The following is a 25826-nucleotide window of genomic DNA, read 5'->3' as shown; positions in this document are numbered from 1 at the left end:
GAAATTCTGGGAGATTTTTTTTTTCCTCAATGCATCTTTTGATTTTTCAATTGAGGTATGATTGTCATGCAATAAAGTGCATATACTTAAAGTTGTGCAGTTTGATAAGTCTTAACATATGCATACACTCATGAAGTGATCACCATAATATATATACTAAACAAACACACCACCTTCAAAAGATTCCTTGTGACCCTTTATAACACTTCCTTTCTACCACACCCTGAGACCCCTCCCCCAGATACCACTGCTCACTGTTCTGTCACTATGATTAACTTTGTGTTTTATGAATTATATAAGTTAAATAATATAGCATGTACTCATTTTTGTTTAGCCTTTTTCACTCAGCACAATTATTTTGAGACACATCAACACTGTACTATTAATATATATCAATAATGCACTCATGTATGGCCGAGCAGTATAATGTTGTATTGCTTATATGACAGTTCACCTATTCACCTGTGGATGAACAATTTTGGTTATTGCAAAGAAAACTACTATACACATTTGTGTAAAAGTCTTTGTGTAGAAGCATTCTTTGTTTTCACTTGGGTAAATGCTCAGGAATGCAATGGCTGGATCCTACAACAGGTATCTGTTTACATGTTAAGAAACGAGCAAATTATATTCCAAAGTAAAACTACCATTTTATATTTCAGTTCTTCCACATAAGTACTAAAATTTCATATAGTCAGTCTCTTTGGTTTCAGCTATTCTATTGATGTATAGGAGTGTGTACATTCTCATTTGGGTTTACTTTGTATTTTCCTAATAACTATTGATATTGATCATCTTTTCCAAAGCTTATTTGTCATTTATGTATCACTTATGGTAATGAGTCTATTCCATTTTTGGTGCTTTATAAAATATCTGGATATTTTCTTATAATTGAGCTCTGAAGGATTTTTTATACTATGTAAAATTTGTATACACATTTTAATCTTATGATATAGAAATATTTTCCCTAGCCTATAACTTTCTAACTTGTATTTTTATTTTCTTTATAGTGTCTTCCAAAGTGTACATGTAATACACTATTGACATATTTTGAACAGTAGTGAGAGGCCATGGCAAGATTTTCAAACATATTGATTCCTGAGCTTCACTTCTAGAAATTCTGAGTATGGGGAGGAGGCTGTTGCTGCTGCTGCTCCTAAGTCGCATCAGTTGGGTCCAACTCTGTGCAACCCCATAGATGGGAGCCCACCAGGTTCTTCTGTTCCTGGGATCCTCCAGGCAAGAATACTAGAGTGGGTTGCCATTTCCTTTTCCAATGCATGCATGCATGCTAAGTTGCTTCAGTCATGTCTGACTCTGTGCAACCCCAGGGACAGCAGCCCACCAGGCTCCCCTGTCCACAGGATTCTCCAGGCAAGAATACTAGAGTGGGTTGCCATTTCCTTCTCCAGGGGAAGAGACTAGGGGTATGCATTAGTTTTGTGGAAAAGGATACTCTTGGTTTGTTGTTCAGTCACTAAGTTGTGTCGGACTCTTTGCAACCTCATGGCATGTAGCATGCCAGCCTCCTCTATCATCCATTATCTCTCAGGGTTTGCTAAAAGTCATGCTCATTGAGTCAGCAACGCTAACTAACCATCTTGTCCTCTGCTACAGCCCCTCCTTTTGCTTTCCATCTTTCCCAGCTCCTTTCCAATGTGTTGGCTTTTGCATCAGGTGGCCGAAGTATTGGAGCTTCAGCTCTAGCATCTGTGCTTCCAATGAATATTCAGGGTTGATTTGCTTTAGGATTGACAGATGTTATCTCCAATGGACTTTTAAGTCTTTTTCAACATCACAATTTGAAAGCCTCAGTTCTTCAGCACTCAGTCTTCTTTATGGACCAACTCTCACATCCATATAGAATTACTGGAAAAAACAAAACTTTGACTGTATGAACATTTGTTGGCAAAGTGATGTCTCTATGTTTTTGCTTTTTAATATGCTGTCTAGGTTTCTCATAACTTTCCTTCCAAGGAGCAAGTATTTTTTAATATCATGGCTACAGTCACAATCCACAGTGATTTTGGAGCCCAAGAAAATAAAATCTGTCACTGTTTCCACATTTTCCCCTTCTATTTGCCATGAAGTGATGGGACCAGATGCCGTGGTCTTAGTATTTTGTATGTTGAGTTTCAAGCCAGCTTTTTCACTCTCCTCTTTCACCCTAATCAAGAGGCTCTTTAGTTCCTCTTCACTTTCTGCCATTAGAATGGTGTCATCTGCATATCTAAGGATACTGATATTTCTCCCAGCAATCTTGATTCTGGCTTGTGATTCATGCAGCCCAGCATTTCTCATGATGTACTCTGCATATAAGTTAAATAGGCAGGGTGAAAATATACAGCATTTTTGTTCTCCTTTCCCAATTTGGAACCAGTCGGTTGTTCCATATTCTTCTATTGATTGCTTCTTGACGTGCACACAGGTTTCTCAGGAGACAAGTAAGGTTGTCTGGCACTCCCACATCTTCAAGAATTTTCTGCAGACATTGCGATACACACAGTCAAAGGCTTTAGCATACTCAGTGAGCAGTGGTAGACATTTTCCTGGAAATCCCTTGCTTGCTTCATAATCCAATGGATGTCAGCAATTTGATCTCTTGTTCCTCTGCCTCTTTGAAATGCAGTTTGTATATCTGGAAGTTCTTGGTTCATGTACTGCTGTAGTCTAACTTGAAGGACTTTGAGTATAACTTTACTAGCATGTGAAATGAGCGCAACTGCATGGTAGTCTGAACATTCTTTGGCATTGCCCTTCTTAGGGATTGGAATAAAAAATGACCTTTTCAAGTCCTGTGGCCACTGCTGAGTTTTCCAAATTTGCTGGCATATTGAGTGCAGCACTTTCACGGCATCATCTTTTAGGATGTGAAATAGCTCAGCTGGAATTCTATCACCTCCACTAGCTTTGTTCACATTAATGCCTTCTAAGGCACACCTGACTTCTCCCTCCAGGATGTCCAGTTCCAGGTGAGTAAGCACATCATTTTGGTTATCCGAGTCATTAAGACATTTTTTATATGGTGGTGTATTCTTGCCACTGCTTCTTAACCTCTTCTGCTTCTGTTAGGTCCTTACTGTTTTTGCCCTTTATTATGCCCACTGTTGCATTTCTCCAATTTTCTTGAAGAGATCTGTAGTCTTATCCCTTCTATTCAGTTCAGTTCAGTCAGTTAGTCATGTCCGACTCTTTGTGACCCCATGAACCACAGCACGCCAGGCCTCCCTGTCCATCACCAACTCCTGGAGTCCACCCAAACCCATGTCCATTGAGTCGGTGATGCCATCCAACCAGCTCATCCTCTGTTGTCCCCTTCTCCTCTTGCCCTCAATCTTTCCCAGCATCAGGGTCTTTTCAAATGAGCCAACTCTTCTCATCAGGTGGCCAAAGTATTGGAGCTTCAGCTTCAGCATCAGTCGTTCCAATGAACACCCAGGACTGATCTCCTTTAGGATGGACTGGTTGGATCTCCTTGTAGTCCAAAGGACTCTCAAGTGTCTTCTCCAACACCAGTTCAAAAGCACCAATTCTCTGGTGCTCAGTTTTCTTCACAGTCCAACTCTCACATCCATGCATGACCACTGGAAAAACCATAGCCTTGATTAGATGGACCTTTGTTGACAAAGTAATGTCTCTGCTTTTTAATATGCTGTCTAGGTTGGTCATAACTTTTCTTCCAAGGAGTAAGCATCTTCTAATTTCATGGCTGCAATCACCATCTGCAGTGATTTTGGAGCCCAGAAAAATAAAGTCTGACACTGTTTCCACTGTTTCCCCATCTATCTGCCATGAAGTGATGGGACTAGATGCCATGATCTTAGTTTTCTGAATGTTGAGCTTTAAGCCAACTTTTTCACTCTCCTCTTTCACTTTCATCAAGAAGCTCTTTAGTCCTTCCTCACTTTCTGTCAGGGGCGGCGGCCAAGAGGAGCTACCCCATGTCTGAGGTAAGGAGCAGCAGCTGAGCTTTGCTGGAGCAGCTGTGAAGAGAGACCCCACGTCAGAGGTAAGATGGTAGGCGCTGAGAGAGGGGGTCAGCAGGCAGACAGACTGCAACTACAGTCGTGGAAAACTAGCCAATCTGGTCACATGGACCAGAGCCTTGTCCCTTCTATTATTTTACTCTATTTCTTTGTAGTGTTCATTTGATTATAGCCCCTGCTCATCTCTGGAACTCTGAATACAATTGAGTATATCTTTCCCCCTTCTCGTCTCTGGAACTCTGAGTACAATTGAGTATATCTTTCCCTTTCCCCCTTGCCTTTTGCTTCCCTTCTTTTCTCAGTTATTTGTTAGACCTCCTCCGACATCCACTTTGCCTTCTTGCATTTCTTTTTCTTACGGATGGTTTTGATCACTGTCTCCTATCCAGTGTTACAAGCCTCTCTCCAGAGTTCTTCAGACACTCTGCCTAGATATCTAATCCCTTGAATCCATTCATAAACCCCACTGAGTAATCATAAGGGATTTGATTTAGGTCATACCTGAATGGTCTAGCAGTTTTCCTTACTTTCTTCAATTAAAGCTTAAATTTTGCCATAAGGAGTTCATAATCTGAGCCACAGTTAGTTCCAGGTCTTGTTTTTCCTGACTGTATAGAGCTTCTCCATCTTTGACTGCAAAGAACATGATCAATCTGATTTTGGTATTGACCATCTGGTGATGTCCATATGTACAGCTATCTTGGTTTGTTGGATAAAGGTGTTTACTATGACCAGTGTGTTCTGACAAAACTCCATTAGCCTTTGCCCTGTTTCATTTTGTACTCCAAAGCCAAACCTGCCTGTTATTCTGTGTATCTCTTGATTTCGTGCTTGTGTATTCCAATCCCCTATGATGAAAAATACATCTTTTTTGTGTTAATTCTAGAAGTTGTTGTCAGTCTTCAAAGAACCAATAAGCTTCAGCTTTTTTTTCTGCATCATTGGTTGGGGCATAGCCTTGGATTACTGATTAATTGGTTGCTTAATCAACTTGGTTATAATATAATCATTATACTTAGTAGAAAGTTAGCTACAAGATATTCAGGGTGGGTGATTACCTAGGGGCAAGAGGAAACACCTTTGGGAGGTGGCATCATAGTATACCTTAATTTTGATGGCAGTTATACAGGAGTATATTAGACCAACAAAGGTCCACCTAGTCAAAGCTATGGTTTTCCCAGTAGTCATGTAAGGATGTGAGAGGTGGACCATAAATTCTTCAGCTAACTGCTGAAGAATTGATGCTTTTGAACTGTGGTGTTGGAGAAGACTCTTGAGAGTCCCTTGGACTGCAAGGAGATCCAACCAGTCCATCCTAAAGGAAATCAGTCCTGAATATTCATTGGAAGGAATGATGCTGAAGCTGAAACTCCAATACTTTGGCCACCTTATGCAAATAACTGACTCATTTGAAAAGACCCGGATACTAAAGATTGAAGGCAGGAAAGGAAAGGTACAACAGAGGGTGAGATGGTTGGATGGCATCACCAACTTGATGGATGTTAGTTTAAGCAAACTCTAGGAGTTGGTGATGGACAGGGAAGCCTGGCGTGTTGCAGTCCATGGGGTCACAAAGAGTCAGACATGAGTGAGCAACTGACTGACTGACTGACTGATACAAGAGTATATGTTCAAATCACATGGAACTTCAAACTTAAAATTGCTGTTCTTTATTTTATTTAAATTATATTGTAATCGATTTGATTAAAGAACAAATTAATCAGTAATCCAAGTCTGTGCCCCAAGCACTGACGCCAAAAAAGCTGAAGTTGACTGATTCTATAAAGACTGACAACACCTTTTAGAATTAACACCAAGAAAAGATGTATTTTTCATCACAGGGGACTAGAATGCAAAAAGGAGCTCAGCTGGTAAAGAATCTGCCTGCAATTCAGGAGGCCCTGGGTTGATTTCTGGGACAGGAAGATTGCCTGGAGAAGGGAATGGCTGCCCACTCCAGCATTCTAGCTTGGAGAATTCCATGGACACAGGAACCTGGCAGGCTACAGTTCAAGGGGTCACAAAGATCTGGACATGGTTGAAAGACTTTTACTTTCTCTTTGACATTTCAATAAAATCATACAAATATAATCATACAATAGTATTTGGTGTCTAGGTAATTTCACTTAGCACAATGCTTTGGAGATTTGTTTATGTCAATGGAGGTATCAACAGTTTTTTCCATTTTTATTGCTGAGTAATAATTACATTGATCTAACCAGTCCATCCTAAAGGAGATAAGTCCTGGGTGTTCATTGGAAGGACTGATGTTGAACCTGAAACTCCAATACTTTGGCCACCTGATGTGAAGAGCTGACTCATTTGAAAAGACTCTGATGCTGGGAAAGATTGAGGGCATGAGGAGAAGGGGACAACAGAGGGTGAGCTGGTTGGATGGCACCACCGACTCAATGGACATGAGTTTAGGTAAACTCCAGGAGCTGGTGATGGACAGGGAGGCTTGGCGTACTGTGGTTCATGGGATTGCAAAGAGTTGGACATGACTGAGGGACTGAACTGACTGACTATTTACATTATTGCTATATCACAGGTTTTGTATTCAGCACTGGCTAATAGATATTGGGTTTGCTTCCAAGTTTTTGGCTAACATGAATAATGGAGAATATTTGCTTTACATTTTTTTGCATTGGCATATGTCTTTATTTCACTTATATATCAATAATATACCAGTGAATTAAGAGAGGTCAAATTAATCCACATATTTTCAAAATTTGCTATTATCAGCATTTCCAATAATAGATATCCTAATGAGAGTGTAGTTGCACATCTTTCTGGTTCTGGTTTGCATTTTCCTAATGGCTAATGAACCTGAGTATTGTTTCTTGTTTACCTCTATATAAGCTTTTTTTTTATAAAAGAGCCTCTATCTACAATATTTAGTCCACTGGGATTGATTCTTTTGACTTCTCATTTTTCATTTGTAAGATCTCTTGATATTTTTGGATACAAATTCTTATCAGATATATGTTTCACAAATAACTTCTCCCATTATGCAACTTATGTTTTCATTTTTTAACAGTAGTTTTCAGAGTGGAAGTTCTCAATTTGATGATTTCTAATTTTATTTGTAATTCTTATATGATTCATATTTATTTTTAATATCTTAAGATAGTGTTGCCTAAACCAAGGATACTCATATTTTGCCATAATTTTCCTCTAGTAATTTCACAGTTTTACAATGAAATTTACAATCTCTTAAAATTTACAATTTACAATCTCTTAAAATTTACAATTTACAATCTCTTAAAATTTACAATTTACAATCTCTTACAGTGAGATCTCTATTCTATTTATGCTTAATTAGTACTTGGGTGTGATCTCAAGAATGACAGAATGATCTCTGTTCAGTTCAAAGGCAAACCATTCAATATCACAGCAATCCAGGTCTATGCCCCAACGACTAACGCAGAAGAAGCTGAAGTTGAACAGTTCTGTGAAGACTTATAAGACATTCTAGACCGAATACCAAAAAATATGTCCTTTTCCTCATAGGGGATTGGAATGCAAAACTAGGAAGTCAAGAGATACTGGAATAACAGGCAAGTTTGGCCTTGGAGTACAAAACTGAAGCAGGGCAAAGGCTTACAGAGTTTTGCTAAGAGAATTCACTGGTCATAGCAAACATCCTCTTCCAACAGCACAAGAGACATCTCTACACATGAACATCACCAGATGGTCAACACCGAAATCAGATTGATTATATTCTTTGCAGCCAAAGATGGAGAAGCTCTATACTATCAGCAAAACAAAACTAGAAGCTGACTGTGACGCAGATCCTCAACTCCCTATGGCAAAATTCAAGCTTAAATTAAAGAAAGCAGGGAAAATCACTAGACCATTCTGGTATGGCCTAAATCAAATCCCTTACAATTATACAGTTTAAGTAACTAAAAGAGTCAAGGGATTAGATATGATAGAGTGCTTGAAGAACTATGGAAGGAGTTTCATAATATTGTACTTGAGACAGTGATCAAAACCATCCCCAAGAAAAATAAATGCAAAAAGGCAAAATGGATGTCTGAGGAAATGTTACAATGGCTGAGAAAAGAGGAGAAGTGAAAGGCAAAGGAGAAAAGGAAAGATGTATCTATCTGTATGCTACATTCCAAAGAATACCAAAGAGAGATAAGAAAGCCTTCTTAAGAGAAGGCAAAGAAATAGAGGAAAACAATAGAGTGGGAAAGACTAGAGATGTCTTCAAGAAAATTAGAGATACCAAGGGAACATTTCATGCAAAGATGGGCTCAGTAAAGACAGAAATGGTATGGACCTAACAGAAGCAGAAGATATTAAGAGGAGGTGGCAAGAATACAGAACTACATACACACACACACACACACACAAATCTTAATGACCCAGATAACCACGATGTGATCACTCACCTAGACCCAGACATCCTGGAGTGTGAAGTGAGGTGCGCCTTAGAAAACATTACTATAAACAAAGCTAATGGAGGTGATGGAATTACAGTTGAGCTATTTCAAACCCTAAAAGATGATGCTGTGAAAGTGCTACACTCAATATGCCAGCTAATTTGGAAAACTCAGCAGTGACCAAAGGGCTTGAAAAGGTCAGTTTTCATTCCAACCCCCAAAAAAGGCAGTGGCAAAGAATGTTTAAACTATGGCAAAATTGCACTCATCTCACACGCTCAAAGTAATGCTGAAAATTCTCTAAGCTAGACTTCAACAATATGTGAACTAAGAACTTCAGATGTTCAGGCTGGATTTAGAAAAGACAGAAAAACAAGAGTTCAAATTGACAGCATCCACTGGATCATAGCATAAAAGGATCTACTTCTGCCCCTTTGACTACAACCTTTGACTGTGTAGATCCCAATAAACTGTGGAAAATTCTGAAAGAGATGGGAATACCAGATCACCTTACCTGCCTCTTGAGAAACCTGTGTGCAGGTCAAGAAGCATCAGTTAGAACCAGACATAGAACAATGGACTGGTTCCAAATTGGGAAAGGAGTATGTCAAGGCTATATATTGTCATCCTGCTTATTTAACATACATGCATAATACATCATGCAAAACCCCAGACTGGATGAAGCACGGGCTGGAATCAAGATTGCTGGGAGAAATATCAGTAACCTCAGATATGCAGATGACACCATCCTTAAGGCAGAAAGTGAAGAGAAACTAAAGAGCCTCTTGGTGAAAGTGAAAGAGAAGAGTGAAAATGCTGGCTTCAAACTCATCATTCAAAAACTAAGCTCACGGCATCCAGTCCCATCACTTTATGGCAAGTAGATGGGGAAACAATAGGAAATAGTGAGGGACTTTATTTTCTTGGGTTCCAAAATCACTGCAGATGGTGACTGCAGCCATGGAATTAAAAAATGTTGCTCCTTGGAAGCAAAGCTATAACCAATCTAGACAGCATATCAAAAATCAGAAGCATTACTTTGTTGACAAATGTCTGTAGAGCCAAAGCTATGGTTTTTCCAGTAGTCATGTATGGATGTGAGAGTTGGACCATAAAGAAAGCTGAGTGCTGAAGAACTGATGCTTTTGAACTGTGGTGTTGGAGACGACTCTTGAGAATCCCTCAGGCTTCAGGGAGATCAAACCAGTCAATCCTGAAGGACATTAGTCCTGAATATTCATTGGAAGGACTGATGCTAAAACTAAAGCTCCAATACTTTGGCTACCTGATGCAACTGATTCCTTAGAAAAGACCCTGATGCTGGAAATGATTGAGGGCAGGAGGAGAAGGGGACAACAGAGGATAATATAGTTGGATGGCATCACTGACTCGATGGATGTGTTTGAGTAAACTCCAGGAGTTGGTGATGCACAGGGAGGCCTGGCGTGTTGCAGTCCATGGAGTTGCAAAGAGTCGGACACAACTGAGCAACTGAACTGATTTTAAAAAAATTGAAAAGGACAGTTTGAGACATGGGTCTTGTTCATTTTGTGTCCAGTGCGTGTCTGCTTCAACATCATTTTTTGAAACATGTACCTGTCTCAGTGAATTGTTGTGGCACATGCTTTAAAAATGAATTGATTATATCTGTATGTTTCTCAACTCATTTCTATACACAATACCTATACCATCCTTTTTTATTAGTGTAGATTTGGAGCAATGCTAAGGTAATTTACATCTTCTAATGTTGATCTTTTTTAAAAAATATAAAAAATACTTTTGTTATTCTCTGTTTTTTTGGGGGGGTGTTTTCATAATAAGTTTTAGACTCAACTTGTAAATTTATACAAATGAGGAAAGTTTGCTGAATTCTGACTGGAGTTTGGGTAAGCTAACTGATAGCCTAACTGTAGTGATTCTTCTAATATACAAAATCTTATAAATTTTTAGGTCCATATTCTCTGTCTATATTTTACATTATAGTTATTGTATGTATTAAACCTATATGAATTAAGAAACTCCAAGATTATTCTCTAATTTTCATTTAAAATGCCTAATGCTTTGTAACAAGATAAGAGGAAAATGGCCTAAAGTAATTATTTTTGCAGTTTACCCAGTTATTTACCATTTTTTATTCTCTTTTTCTTTATTTTTTCCCCTGAGGATTAGAGTGTTCAAGTTGTATCTTGACCCACTAACCTGAAGGGCTTTCCTTTGGAAATTCTGCTGGCAAAAAAAAGTACATTTTTTTATCTGAAAAATGAACTAATTTCATTTTTATTCTTTAATAGTTTCTGCTAGATATGAAATTCTGGGTTTATGTTTTCCTTATGGTGGTGTTGCATGATTATATATTATAAATAAGGCTTGTTATATACATATATATCCATTCATCAGTGAATCTGTAAATTGTTTGGATATATGTGATAAGTGATTTCAGCTCAGCCACTCCTCACTCTTTAAAAGTGTTAAAATTTCAATCCTTTTCAAACAGCTAAATGCAATTAACAAACTATCCCTATTTAGGGGTTGTACAATACAGTTTATGAAACTGTACAGTTTATGAAACTGCTTCACCTTATTATTCAACATTCAAATTTTACCTTTTTAGTTTATACTTTTTTAGTCATTCACAAATAAGTTTTGTTTGTTTTATGAATACAAACAAAAGTTATTATATCACTTGTATATATATTTTTATTCACTAGAACCATGGGAATTGATTATTATAACTATTATTATTGGTCTGTAGATAATGCAAACCTCTAAGAAAGTTTAAGGTTATTAATTATTCACAAAGGCTTTGTTCAAATATACTTAAATCAAGATGCATTGCTTCCCCAAAATAATTTTTTTTTTTCCATCTGTGCCACATAGCTTGTGGAGATCCTAGTTCTTCATCAGGGATTGAACCTGAGCCCCCTGCAGAGGATGCTGAGTCTTAACCAATGGACTGCCAAGGAAGTCCCTACCAAAAAAAAAAAAATCTTAATTCTTCTTTGGTTTCACACGTGCTGTGCTGCATTTAGTCGCTCAGCCCTGTCTGACTCTGCCACCCCAGGGACTGTAGCCCTCCAGTCTCCTCTGTCCATGGGATTCTCCAGGCCAGAATATAGGAGTGGATTGCCATGCCCTCCTCCAGGGGATCTTCCCAACCCAGGGATTGAACTCAGGTCTCCTGCATTACAGGCAGTTTCTTTACCAGCTGAGCCACCACGGAAGGCCTGGTTTCCCATATGGCAGTGAAAATGGTCTGGGTTATAGCTGTTAAATTCTATCTTTCAATCTCCCAATTATTTTCTCAACTAAGTTATGGTGATAAACACATTAAGAAAAACAAGAAGAGGAAGAGTATCACTGCTTAAAACCAAATGCCAGCAAGGATATAAGGGTTTAGATGTCTTAAAGATTAGGACTTCAGTGTCTATTGGAAGAACCCATCTGGAAAAACAATCATCTGGCTTCAAGAGCTTTAAAATGTTCCCCATTTAAGAACCAACTCTAATGAAGCAAAAATATGAGATAAATTTCATGAACAAAGACATTCATGGCTTGATTAGCATTTGGAAATAACCTAAATAGAGAATGAAAATGTGATTAAACCATCATATGGTTATACATAAAACATTATGCATATATTAAAACATTAACTTAAGTATGCAGTAGTGTAATAAAGTTTTCATGGTCAGAAAATTTAGGCTAAAAAAAAAATACAAACCCACAATGCTATACAAGCGTATATTTAAAAGATAATACAACACACATATGGTATATGTGTGGCATAGGATAACGCTTGAACTGAATATGTAAAAAATGTTAAGGATGGTTATGTTTAGATGATGGCACTATAGATGATTTTTAATACTTTGGTGGCAAGTGCCCCCAGGAAGAGCTGAAAATTTGTTTTCTGTTGGGGATCCGCTATAGGAAGTTATGCCTCTTTCATTGACACAGTGACCAAAAGATACATACTGGAACATGTAATAAGCTTTTTAACCAGATGAGTGCAGTGGTCTTTTCACTTGGTTTTACCACCTTGCTGAGTTCCTGTAGGAAATATAAGTGAATCTTCAGGAGATCTGGGAGATGCAACTAAGCAATTTCAGGAAAATTTTTGACGAGATTATAAGGTGTGAGTTAATTCTCTGGGATTTTCCTAATTGTATGATATAAATCAGATGGGAAAGGAAAGCATCAATTTTGCCACAGAAATAAGATTTATCATATTAATGTGATTTCATTTGTATCCACAGGCTCAAAAGCAAGGGCTTGAGTAAATTTATTCTTTCACTTTTAACTGTATTCTGAAAGTTCTTCACACATGCATGTGTCGATTTTATATTCAGTAAAGAAATTTTATTTTTAAAAGTTTGAATTGATGAAAATATTACAAGATGGGAATTGAAGTATAAAATAGAAATTGACAACCTAGATGTTGTATTCTTAGTTGAATTCAACATATTTGGAGCTGCAGGTCTTTCTGTTAAGAAACACAATCATTAAATTGTGTAAAACTCAAGTTTTATAAATACATGCAGTTTATGCGGGTGCGCTTAGTCATTTCAGTCATGTCCAACTCTTTGTGACTCTATGGACTGCAGACCGGCAGGCTCCTCTGTCCATGGGATTCTCGAGGCAATAATAATGAGTGGGTTTCCACTGCTGCAGGGGACCTTCCTGACCCAGGGATCAAATCCACATTTCTTGCATCTCTTGCATTGCAGACAGGTTCTTTACCCACTGAGCCACCTGGGAAGCCCTCTGTGCAGCTGAAGCTCCAATAATTGATGTTTTAAATCACACAGAGTAGTTTTATTAAAAGGTAATACTAACACATATATATGGAATTTAGAAAGATGGTAACGATAACCCTATAGGCAAAACAGAAAAAGAGACTCAGATGTATAGAACAGACTTGTGGACTCTGGGAGAAGCCGAGGATGGGATGTTTCAAGAGAACAGCAATGAAACATGTATATTATCTAGGGTGAGACAGATCACCAGCCCAGGTTGGGTGCATGAGACAAGTGCTCGGGCCTGGTGCACTGGGAAGACCCAGAGGGATCGGGTGGAGAGGGAGGTGGGAGGGGGGACCGGGATGGGGAATACATGTAAATCCATGGCTAATTCATTTCAATGTATGACAAAAACTACTGTAATGATGTAAAGTAATTAGCCTCCAACTAATAAAAATAAATGGAAAAAAAAATAAAAAATAAAATTCTAAGTACATTAAAAAAAAAAGTAAGCAAAATTCAGATGTGCACACTGTAAATAAGACAGTCTCATATACTTAAGATTTCTTCAAAAGAGCACTTGATTTATTTCCTTAAGTGTGTATGTATATGGGTTGTCATTCTTCAAGTCAAAAGTAAAACTAATGCATTTCCTTTCTTGTCAAGATGAATACCTTGTTTTCTAAAATGTAGTACCTACCCACCAAATATAATTTTTATGACACAAGTAAATAGGCTTGAATCTGTAAATTTCCAACTTAGCTTCCTAATGTGCTAGTTCTTATCTATAGTGAACTATCCCTGTCCAGGCACTGGTTTATTTTCATCTGATGATCTCAATAGAACTATACTAAAAATGTCTTAATAACCGGGATAACTACAATGACATATTCACTCAACTAGAGACAGACAATCTCAAGTATTAAGTCAGGCCATAGGAAGCATTACTATGGACAAAGCTAGGTGAAGGAGATGGAATTCTAGCTGAGCTGTTTAAAATCCTAAAAGATGATGCTGTTAAAGGGCTGCACTCAACCTGCCAGCAAATCTGGAAAACTCAGCAGTGGCTACAGGATTGGAAAAGGTCCGTTTTCATTCCAATTCCAAAGAAAGGCAATGCCAAAGAATCTTCAAGTAACCATACAATTGATGCTTTTGAACTGTGGTGTTGGAGAAGACTCTTGAGAGTCTCTTGGACTGCGAGGAGATCCAACCTGTCCATCCTAAAGAAGATCAGTCCTGGGTGTTCATTGGAAGGACTGATGCTGAAGCTGAAACTCCAATACTTTGGCTGCCTGATGCGAGGAGCTGACTCACTTGAAAAGACCCTGATGCTGAGAAAGATTGAGGGCATGAGGAGAAGGGGATGACAGAGGATGAGATGGTTGGATGGCATCATTGACTTGATGGACATGGCTTTGGGTGGACTCTGGGAGTTGGTGATGGACCTGGTGAGCTGTGGTCCATGGGGTCGCAAAGAGTCAGACATGACTGAGTGTCTGAACTGAACTGACACTCATTTCACTCAAACTCATTCAAGTTAGGTTTGAGCAATACGTGAACCAAGAATTTCCAGATATACAAGCTGGATTTAGAAAAGACAGAACAAGAGATCAAATTGCCAACATCCACTGGATCATAGACTAAAAACATCTACTTCTACCTCATTGACTATGCCTTTGACTGTGTAGATCCCAACAAACTGTGAAGAACTCTTCAAGAGATGGGGATACCAGAGTACCTTATCTGTCTCTAGAGAAGCCTGTATGCAGGACAAGAAGCAACAGTTAGAACCAGACATGGAAGAACAGACTGGTCCCAAAATGGGAAAGGAGTACTTCAAGTATGTATATTGTCACCCTACTTATTTAACTTGTATGTAGAGTATATCATGAGAAAGGCCAGGCTGGATGAAGCACAAGCTGGAATCAAGATTGCAGGGAGAAATATCAACAATCTCAGATACACATAAGATACCACTTTAATGGAAGAAAGCCAAGGAGAACTAAAGAATCTCTTGATGAAGGTAAAAGAGGAGTGAAAAAGCTGGCTGCAAACTCAGCATTCAAAAAATGAAGATCATGGCATACAGTCTCTTCACTTCGTGGCAGATGCTTTACCGTCTGAACAACCAGGGAAGCCCTCATGGAGAATAGTAGGGGTAAAATTGGAAACAGTGAAAGACTATTTTCTTGGGCTCCAAAATCACTGTGAATGGTGACTGCAGCCATGAAATAAAAGATGCTTGCTCCTTGGAAGAAAAGCTGTGACAAACCTAGACAGTGTATTGAAAAGCAGAGACATCACTTTGCCACCAAAGTCCATATAGTAAAAGCTATGGTTTTTCCAGTAGTCATGTACAGATGTGTGAAAGAAAGTGAAAGTTGCTCAGTCATTTCTGACTCTTTGGAGACTCCATGGACTGTAGCCTGCCAGACTCTTCTGCCCATGAAATCTTCCATGTCAGAATACTGGAGTGGTTAGCCTTCTCCAGGAGATCTTCCCGACCCAGGGATTGAACAGGTGTCTTATATATTAAGGTGGATTCTTTATCAGCTGAGCTACCAGGGAAGCTCACAGATGAGAAACAAGGACCATAAAGAAGGCTTAGCACCAAAGAATTGTTGCTTTCAAGCTGTGGCACTGGACAACATTCTTGAGAGTTCCTTGGACAGATAGGAGATCAAACCAGTCAATCCTAAAGGAAATCAATCCTGAATATTCATTGGAGGGATTGATGCTGAGGCTGAAGCTCCAATACTTTGGCCACCTGATGGCAAAAGCTAACTCATTGGAAAAGACTCTGATGCTGGGAAAGACTGAAGGCAAAAGAAGAAGGGGGAAGCAGAGGATGAGATGGTTTGGTTAGATAGCATCACTGATTCAAAAGTCATGAATCTGAGCAAACTCTGAAAGGAAGTGATGGACAGGGAGTCCCGGCATGCTGCAGTCCACAGGGTCGCAAAGAGTCAGACATGACTGAACACACATGCACTCACACATTATTATCATTATTTTCAAATTAAACACAGAAGATCCTCTGGAGAAGGAAATGGCATCCCACTCCAATACTCTTGCCTGGAAAATCCCATGGACAGAGGACCGTGATAGGCTACAGTCCATGGGGTTGCAAAGAGTCGGACATGACTGAGCGACTTCACTACCCTTTAAGTGTTCAGGTGATTTTCTCAATCATACTGCTAAAAAGGCCACACACACAAAATGATTCATACACCTATGTCCCATTTTGTTAAATACCTTTTCCCAACAATTGGAAATGTATAAAAAGAAGAGAAGGGGTGGAGGAGGGGGTGGTGAAAATTCTTTTCTGAAGCACTGACTTCCAGATATGGCAGATTTTAGAACCTGTCACCACTGGAAAGACACTTTATTGATTATGCTATTGTTCAACTGTTCTCTTGTTTGATTTTTGACTGTTTACTTTATTAAGTAATAAAACCTGCTATATTGCCAAATCACATCACCATGATATTTTTGTTTAAGAGTAAGCGAAATAGTGTCCATCTAAAATAATTCTGCTTTACAATGTAAAAACGATTTCACTCCTAATTTAAAACTAACAGTGTGAAATTTTCAAGCACTGAAGCATTTTCACTATTTTTTTCTTGATCCTAAGTTAGGTTAAGATGTTGAGCAAATCAGGCACTTTGATCATCACCAATCAGCAGAAACCATACTTTAGGATTAAACTTGATATTTTAGATTCAATTCTTTAAATTAAAAGACAGGAAGCCCACCTGCTATGATTTAGCAAATCTGCATCAGCTACAATGCTGTGCACAAGCAAAATCGCACTATAGAAATGACTGCTTATATTGAAAAGCACAAAGGAAACAAGTGAACAAAATGGAAGTATGTTAGTACCTGCATGTTTTAAGTACAATTCATCATTCAGTTCAATTCAGTTCAGTTCAGTCACTCAGTCGTATCTGACTCTTTGAGACCCCACGGACTGCAGCGTGCCATGCCTCCCTGTCCATCACCAGCTCCCAGAGTTTACCCAAACTCATGTCCATTGAGTTGGTGATGCCATCCAACCATCCCATCCCCTGTCATTCCATTCTCCTCCTGCTTTCAATCTTTCCCAGCATCAATGTCTTTTCCTCTCAGTCAGTTCTTCACATCAGGTGGCCAAAATATTGGATTTTAGCTTCAACATCAGTCCTTCCAGTTGAAACTCAGGACTGATCTCCTTTAGGATGGACTGGTTGGATCTCCTTTCAGTCCAAGGGACTCTCAAGAGTCTTCTCCAACACCACAGTTCAAAAGCATCAATTCTTCGGCACTCAGCTTTCTTCACTGTCCAACTCTCACATCCATACATGGCTAATGGAAAACTCATAACCTTGATTAGATGGACCTTTGTTGGCAAAGTAATGTCTCTGCTTTTCAATATGCTGTCTAGGTTGGTCATAACTTTCCTTTCAAGGAGTAAGCATCTTTTAATTTCATGACTACAATCACCATCTGCAGTGATTTTGGAACCCCCCAAAATAAAGACTGCCACTGTTTCCCCATCTATTTGCATGAAGTAATGGGACCAGATGCCATGATCTTAGTTTTCTGAATGTTGAGCTTTAAGCCAAATTTTTCACTCTCCTCTTTCACTTTCATCAAGAGGCTCTTTAGTTCTTCTTCACTTTCTGCCATAAGGGTTGTGTCATCTGCATATCTGAGGTTACTGATATTTCTCCCGGCAATGTTGATCCCAGCTTGTGCTTCCTCCAGCCCAGCATTTCTCATGATGTACTCTGCACAGAAGTTAAATAAGCAGGGTGACAATATACAGCCTTGACATACTCCTTTTCCTATTTGGAACCAGTCTGTTGGTCCATGTTCAATTCTAACTGTTGTTTCCTGACCGGCATACAGGTTTCTCAAGAGGCAGGTCAGGTGGTCTGGTATTCTCATCTCTTTCAGAATTTTTGACAGTTTATTGTGATCCACACAGTCAAAGGCTTTGGCATAGTCAATAAAGCAGATATAGATGATTTCCTGGAACTCTCATGCTTTTTTGATGAACCAGCATATGTTGGCAATTTGATCTCTGGTTCCTCTGCCTTTAATAAAACAAGCTTGGATATCTGGAATTTCACGGTTCACATATTATTGAAGCCTGACTTGGAGAATTTTGAGCATTATTTTACTAGTGTGTGAGATGAGTGAAATTGTGCACTAGTTTGAATATTCTTAGGCATTGCCTTTCTAAGGGATTGGAATGAAAACTGACCTTTTCCAGTCCTGTGGCCACTGAGTTTTCCAAATTTGCTTGCATATTTAGTGCAACACTTTCACAGCATTATCTTTTACGATTTGAAATAGCTCAACTAAAATTCCCTCCCTCCACTAGCTTTGTTCTTAGTGATGCTTCCTAAGGCTCACTTGACTTCACATTCCAGGATGTCTGGCTCTAGGTTAGTGATCACATCATTATGATCATCTGGGTCTGAAAATCTTTTATGTACAGTTCTTATGTGTATTCTTCCCACCTTTTCTTAATTTTTCTGCTTCTGTTAGGTCCATACCGTTTCTGTCCTTTATTGAGCTCATCTGTGCATGAACTGTTCCCTTGGTATCTCTAATTTTCTTGAAGAGATCTCTAGTCTTTCCAGTTCTATTGTTTTCCTCTATTACTTTGCACTGACCACTGAGGAAGTCTTTCTTATCTCTCCTTGCTATTCTTTGGTATGCTACACTGAATGAGTATATCTTTCCTTATCTCCTTTATTTTTGACTTCTCTTCTTTTCACAGCTTTTGTAAGTCCTCCTCAGACAGCCATTTTGCTCTTTTGCATTTCTTTTTCTTGGGGATGATCTTGATCTCTGTCTCCTGTAGAATGTCATGAACCTCTGTCCATAGTTCATCAGGTACTCTGTCTATCAGATCGAGTCCCTTAAATCTATTTCCCATTTCCACTGTATAATTGTAAGGGATTCGATTTAGGTCATACCTGAATGGTCTAGTGGTTTTCCCTATTTTCTTCAATTTAAGCCTGAATTTTACAATAAGGTGTTCATGATCCAAGCCACAGTCAGCTCTTGGTCTTGTTTTTGCTGACTGTATATAGCTTCTCCATCTTTGGCTGCAAAGAATATAATCAATCTGATTTCGGTGTTGGCCATCTGGTGATGTCCATGTGTAGAGTCTTTTCTTGTTTTGTTGGAAGAGGGTGTTTGCATGACCAGTATATTCTCTTGGCAAAACTCTATGAGCCTTTTCCCTGCTTCATTCTGTACTCCAAGCCAAATTTGCCTGTTACTCCAGATCTTTCTTGACTTTCTAGTTTTGCATTCCAGTCCCTTATAATGAAAAGGACATCTCTTAAGGGTGTTAGTTCTAGACGTTCTTGTACGCCTTCAAATAATCGTTCATCTTCAGCTTCTTAAGCATTACTGGTCGGTACATAGACTTTGATTACCATGATATTGAATGGTTTGCCTTGGAAACAAACAGAGATCATTCCATCATATTTGAGATTTCATCCAAGTACTGCATTTCAGACTCTTTTGTTGACTATGATGGCTACTCCATTTCTTCTAAGGGATTCTTTCCCACAGTAGTAGATATGATGGTCATCTGAATTAAATTCACCCATTCCAGTCCATTTTAGTTCACTGATTCCTAAAATGTCAATGTTCACTCTTGCCATCTCCTGTTTGACCACTTCCAATTTGCCTTGATTCATGGACCTAACAGTCCAGGTTCCTATGCAATATTGCTCTTACAGCATCAGAGCTTGCTTCAATCACCAGTCACATCCACAACTGGGTATTGTTTTGGCTTTGGCTCCATCTCTTCACTCTTTCTGTAATTATTTCTCCACTGATCTCCAGTAGCATATTGGGTACCTACCTACTGGGGCAGTTCATCTTTCAGTGTCCTATCTTTTTGCCTTTTCATATTGTTCATGGGTTTCTTAAGGCAAGAGAAACTGTTTGCCATTCCCATCTCCAGTGGACCACATTTTGTTAGAACTCTCCACCATTACCTGTCTGTCTCCACCATTACCTGACAGGTACCTACCTGTCATTACCTGCCATGTCTCACATGGCATGGCTCATAGTTCCATTGAGTTAGACAAGGCTGTGGCCCATATGATTAGATTGGTTAGCTTTCTGTGATTGTGGTTTCCGCCTGTCTGCCCTCTGATGCCCTCTCTCAGCACCTACCATTTTACTGGGGTTTCTCTTTCCTTGGATGTGGGATATCTCCTCCTGGTCCCCACTCCTGACCTTGGATGTGGGGTGTCTCCTTTTGCTGCTCCAGTGCTGCACAGCCAACAGAAAATATTCATATACATTTAAGACAAGGTCTAAAAAAGCATGCTTATAATAACTCAGGGTACCAATACTGTAAAGTGGAATTGCCATCATTCCCTAACTTCTTTTATTTTATATCAAAAGCTAGATGATTGGAATACAAGATTAATAGTGCTTTTGAACCTGATGGCACTTCCTTGTGGCTCAGAGGGTAAAGAGTCCGCCTGCGAAGCAGGAGACCCTGGTTTGATCCCTGGGTCAGGAAGATCCCCTGGAGAAGGGAATGGCAACCCACTCCAGTATTTTTGCCTGGAGAATTCTTTGGACAGAGGAGCCTGGTGGGCTACAGTCCATGGGGTCTCAGTCAGGCACAACTGAGCAACCAACACACAACGCACTTTGGACCTGATTTAACTGAGGCTTCTTGTCTTGATCTGAATGAAGCAAGCACATTAGGAGATGAAAATATCTTGAGGAAAAAAATGAAGTCTCATTTGAAGCTAGTACTTTTTCTTTCACTTCCTCCTATTCTGCAAGAGCCCTCACATTTATTACTTCTATGTTAAATTCTATACTCCTATAATCTACTCAGTTTCAAATCAAGTAGCTACCATCTGCAACTTCCATCTTTAACTGCAAGTTTCATTTCACCTTGCTTCTTGATTGGCTTAATGGAAAGTAAAAGATAGGAATCTATTATACTCAGTCTAGGCTTTCCAAATGACTCAACAAGTAAACAATCTGCCTGCAATGCAAGAGACTCAGAAGATGTGGGTTCAACCCAGGGTGGGGAAGATTCCCCTGGAGAAAGAAATGGCAGCCAGGTCCACTGTGCTTGCCTATCAAATCCCATAGACAGAGGAGCCTGGAGGGCTACAGTCCATGGGGTCCCAAAGAGTCGGGCATGATTGCGCATGCACGCATCCCTCCAGGATACTCAGTCTGAGAGAGGAAAAGCTAAAAATACTCATAAAATTAACAAAATGTCCTCCTTCACAGCTTAGCTCTAAACACCTTTAGAGAATGTATCTGACACTATCTCAATTTACATGTTACATAGATCTCTAACCAATAGCTCTTTAACCAGAAAGTCTTTAGAACAATTCTATATAACAGCAGGGAAGGTGACCAGTGGTGATTAACAACATTCTTGTTCAATTTCTTTGCTAGAGCAAGAAAATTGTTCAAATTCATCTTGGCCCCTTACCTTGCTGTTTATTACAGCAGATGAGATTTCCCCTCCAGGCAACCACTGTGTTATTGCTCTTTTCATACTAAATTCATTTTCTGTTATACCTGCATTAATCTTTTCCTTCTTTCTCCCTTCTTTTTTTCATTTCTCCCTCCCTTTCTTTCACTCTCTCCTCTCCCCTGTCCCTAACCCTGCCTCTCTTCTTCCCTCCCTTCCTTCCTTTCTTTACCAGAATTTTAAAAATCCATATTTTATATATCCAAAAATCTCAACCAGTATACAATTATGCTTCATGAATTGATAATCTGTGTAGTTTTTAACAGTTTTAGTCTCAGTATTCCTATACATCTTCTGGGTTGAAAACTGAGACAGATGAAAGGTGTTATAATTAATTTTATATATAAATGAGTTCCATGGAGTTGAAGCCAGATATCTGTGGTAACTGAATAAATATTTTTGTTATATGAGTTTCATCATCAATGTTGGACCTATAATTTTAGGAGTCTTGTAAAATATCACTTTCTCATTGAAACTATCTTAGCAGATAATGAGATAGACATATAAACACATTTAACTAATGCAATTGTCTCCCTTAGTCTAATTTGTGCCTTTTACATTAAGTTAATAAATATTTCATTTACATTAAGTTAATAATTATTTGCCATCACTTCATGGCAAGTAGATGGGGAAACAATGGAAACAGTGAAAGACTTTAGTTCGGGGGCGGGGGCTCCAAACTCACTGCAGATGGTGACTGCAGCCATGAAATTAAAAGACACTTGCTAATTGGAAGCAAAGTTATGACCAAAGTTAAGACTCTCAAGGATCCCTTGGACTGAAAGGAGATCCAACTAGTCCATCCTAAAGGAAATCAGCCCTTAATATTAATTGGAAGGACTTATGCTGAAGCTGAAGCTCCAATACTTTGGCCACCTGATGCGAAGAGCTGACTCACTGGAAAAGACTCTGATGCTGGGAAAGATTGAAGGCAGGAGGAGAAGGGGACGACAGAGGATGAGATGGTTGGATGGCATCACCGACTCAATGGACATGAGTTTGAGCAAGCTCCGGGAGTTGGTGATGAACAGGGAGGCCTGGTGTGCTGCCGTCCATGGGGCCGCAGAGAGTCTGACATGACTGAACTGAACTGAACTGAATGAATATTTCAAAGTAAAAGCATTCGTGGTTATTCCCACACGGTAATACTCAAGTCTGGGCTTTCCATGTTGGCTCAGTGGTAAAGAACACTTCTGCCAATGCAGAAGACACAGGTTCAGTTCCTGGGTCAGGAAGATTCCCTGGAGTAGGAAATGGCAACCCACTCCAATATTCTTGCCTGGGAAATCCTATGGACGGAGGAGTCTAGCAGCCTGCAGTTTATGCAGTTCTAAAGAGTCAGATGCAACTTATTGACTGAACACACAATACTCAAGTCCACTAATGTTTCTGATTTTCTCCCTGCTTTTTTTTTCATGAAATAACAGAGGGATGTGTGGGAAAAGAATACACAAATCAAACAACAATAACTATCATAGCAAAACTTTTAGAAGCGGTATTTATATACTTTCAGTTTGAACAAATACTTTCATCCAGTGTGAATTTGGAACTTTATCCAGGCTTTTTGCTTGTTGCTTATAAAGTAACATGGACAAAACATACCAAGGACATATACACAAAAACACTGGTCTACTATTTTCAAAATTTGATCTCATAGTGGAAGTATTTCTATATATTTGGGAAATCCACAGTCTTTTCAAAGAAGTTTGTTTATTTTTAAATAAATACATGACTTTTAGAAGGATACTAAGCAACTTCAAAAAATAAAAAAGGAATTACAATATCACTCAAAATCTCTTTGTGTGTGTGTGTGTGTGTGTCTGTGTGTTAGTCGCTCAGTCATGTCTGATTCTTTATGACCCCATGGAAGGGTAGCCCACCAGGCTCCTCTGTCCATGGGATTCTCCAGGCAAGAATCCTGGAGTGGGTTGCCATTTCCTTCTCCAGCAAAATCTCTTTACTCATAAATAATTGCAACGAAGCTGTTGTAAGAAAGTTATAGACATTCTCCCTGCCTATAAAGATCTACATATTAGACAGGACCTAATAAAATGCAGTTGGAATATAATTGCTTATAAAAGTGAAAAAATACTCAAATGCATTACATTCCTTTTGTGAGACAAAAGAGTTTGGAGAAACTGTTGGATTTTAGATAAGTATCTTCTTAACAAGAAATATGTATATATGTAATACGCCTCTAAAGTTTAAACGGATTAAAATGATAAGATATTTGATTTCTCTAAGTGCTATGTGTTACACATATAGCTATATCTACAAATTTCATGGGCTTCCCAGATGGCATTAGTGGTATAGAACTCGCCTGCCATTGTAGGAGATGTTTATACTATAAGATAGAGGAGACTGTGAAATTAACATCTCACATTCTTTTATTTACACTAGTTTGTTTCCTATAATAAATTATAATATCACTTTTGAACTGTCAATGTATATAACACATTCTTTCAGGATTTTGGAATTACTTTCATTATGTCTTCAAATACTTTCTTGTCTATTATTTTATTTTCATCAAGAAAAAATATATGTATGTTGGAAAATTTGTTAGCCTTTCAACAAAGTACCTTAAAGAAAAAAATTATTCTCTTCTATTCAGTTTTGTCCGATTTTGCCTTGCCTTCCTTCCCATGTTGGTTATTTTAATTTTTTTTTTTTTTTGATGTGATTTCTTTTATACCAGGCTTCATATCTATTCCTTACCTTACTTCTAAGTAGCACCAAATAGTGGATGTGGGTAGAAATATTGAATATTACAGTCTGGATACTAAGATACCAACCATGAATATCTATACTCTCTCTCTCCTCTATCTAAACAGCTGAAAGTGAAAGCCTAGGAGGAAGATAGCAGAGACAAACTAAGGAAGAAACCAACATCTTGACTTCCCTCATGAATGGAAAAACTTGAGAGTGATCAGACTGATACTAGGATGTGATTTAATTAAGAAAGCAACCTTTACTGAGTTAAGCCACTAACTTCCATTACTTATTTTAATGCCTACATAAAAGTAATTATAAATGGAATTTAATTATAAGGAAGGAATGTGGTCTATCACTACTTTCTCTCTCCTTATCTCTCTCTCCCTCTCTACCTCTGTCTCCAATAAATGAATGTGACCTGACTATTTATGTAAAGGAAAATTTCAAAACTTACCAACTCCTATTTTGTCTGAGTTTTAATTGTTTCAACATGAAGAATGCTTCGTAATACACACTAAAAAGGTTTTCAAGGGGATAGACTAGAATTTACTGTGCTTATTGTTTATATATTGTATATAATTTTATCACTTTAAATGTATTTACTTGAAATAATTCTATGATTAAAGCCTTTAGAAGCCCTGATGTTATACTATCAATTTAGTATTTTCTAAGGAAACTATGCTACTTTTAACCAAAAATCAAAACATCTCATCTCATCTCATCTTTTTCTTTGAGATTGTTTCAAGGTTTCATGTGCAGTTCTAACCAGTATTTTTTCCCCTTCGAATTTCAAATTTCCACCCTGTTCTTGACACTTATCTTATACTTCCTTGATTTGTAGTTTTGTTTGTTCAAGTCTTATCTGTTCAGCCAGATCATAAGTACTTTAAGGCAGTGACCATGCTTACAGAATCTGTGTGCCCTGTGGCACTTAATAGATACATCTCGTAAATTTTAGCAAAATGATAGTTGTTGCAGCTCCAAGAGACTCAAATGGCTTTGCAGCCTTGTTTGATAGTTTCCCTACAAGTTTATTCTAAAGGAACCTGCATTCTGATAAATGAGTCTGCTACAAAAATGAAATAAGCTTGTTTTTACTTTTTCAACCTTCTTATATCATTGGTCTTATTGCTTCTAGAGTATTTGTTCAAATATTTAATATTAAATTTTAATATATTGTTTTCTATCTTATCTGTCATGTGACACAGTTTTACCTTCCTTTTGGACACTTGCCTTTCCAAGTGAAAGTGAACCCACATTTCACCCAAAATAACGCACTGAGCTGACTTCAACTGTCATCAAAAAGTTTTTTAAATATATATAAAAAATTACTTATCTTACTATTGAGTAATTCTATTGATTAGTGACTTGTTTAACTTTATCCTTTAGTCTCTCTGGAGTAGGAAATGGCAACCCGCTCCAGTATTCTTGCCTGAAAAAGTCCATGAACAGAGGAGCGTGGCTGGCT

This window comes from Odocoileus virginianus, chromosome 3, assembly GCF_023699985.2.
Source record: "Odocoileus virginianus isolate 20LAN1187 ecotype Illinois chromosome 3, Ovbor_1.2, whole genome shotgun sequence".
Lineage (NCBI taxonomy): Eukaryota > Metazoa > Chordata > Mammalia > Artiodactyla > Cervidae > Odocoileus > Odocoileus virginianus.
Note: the sequence above shows the minus strand (reverse complement) of the source record.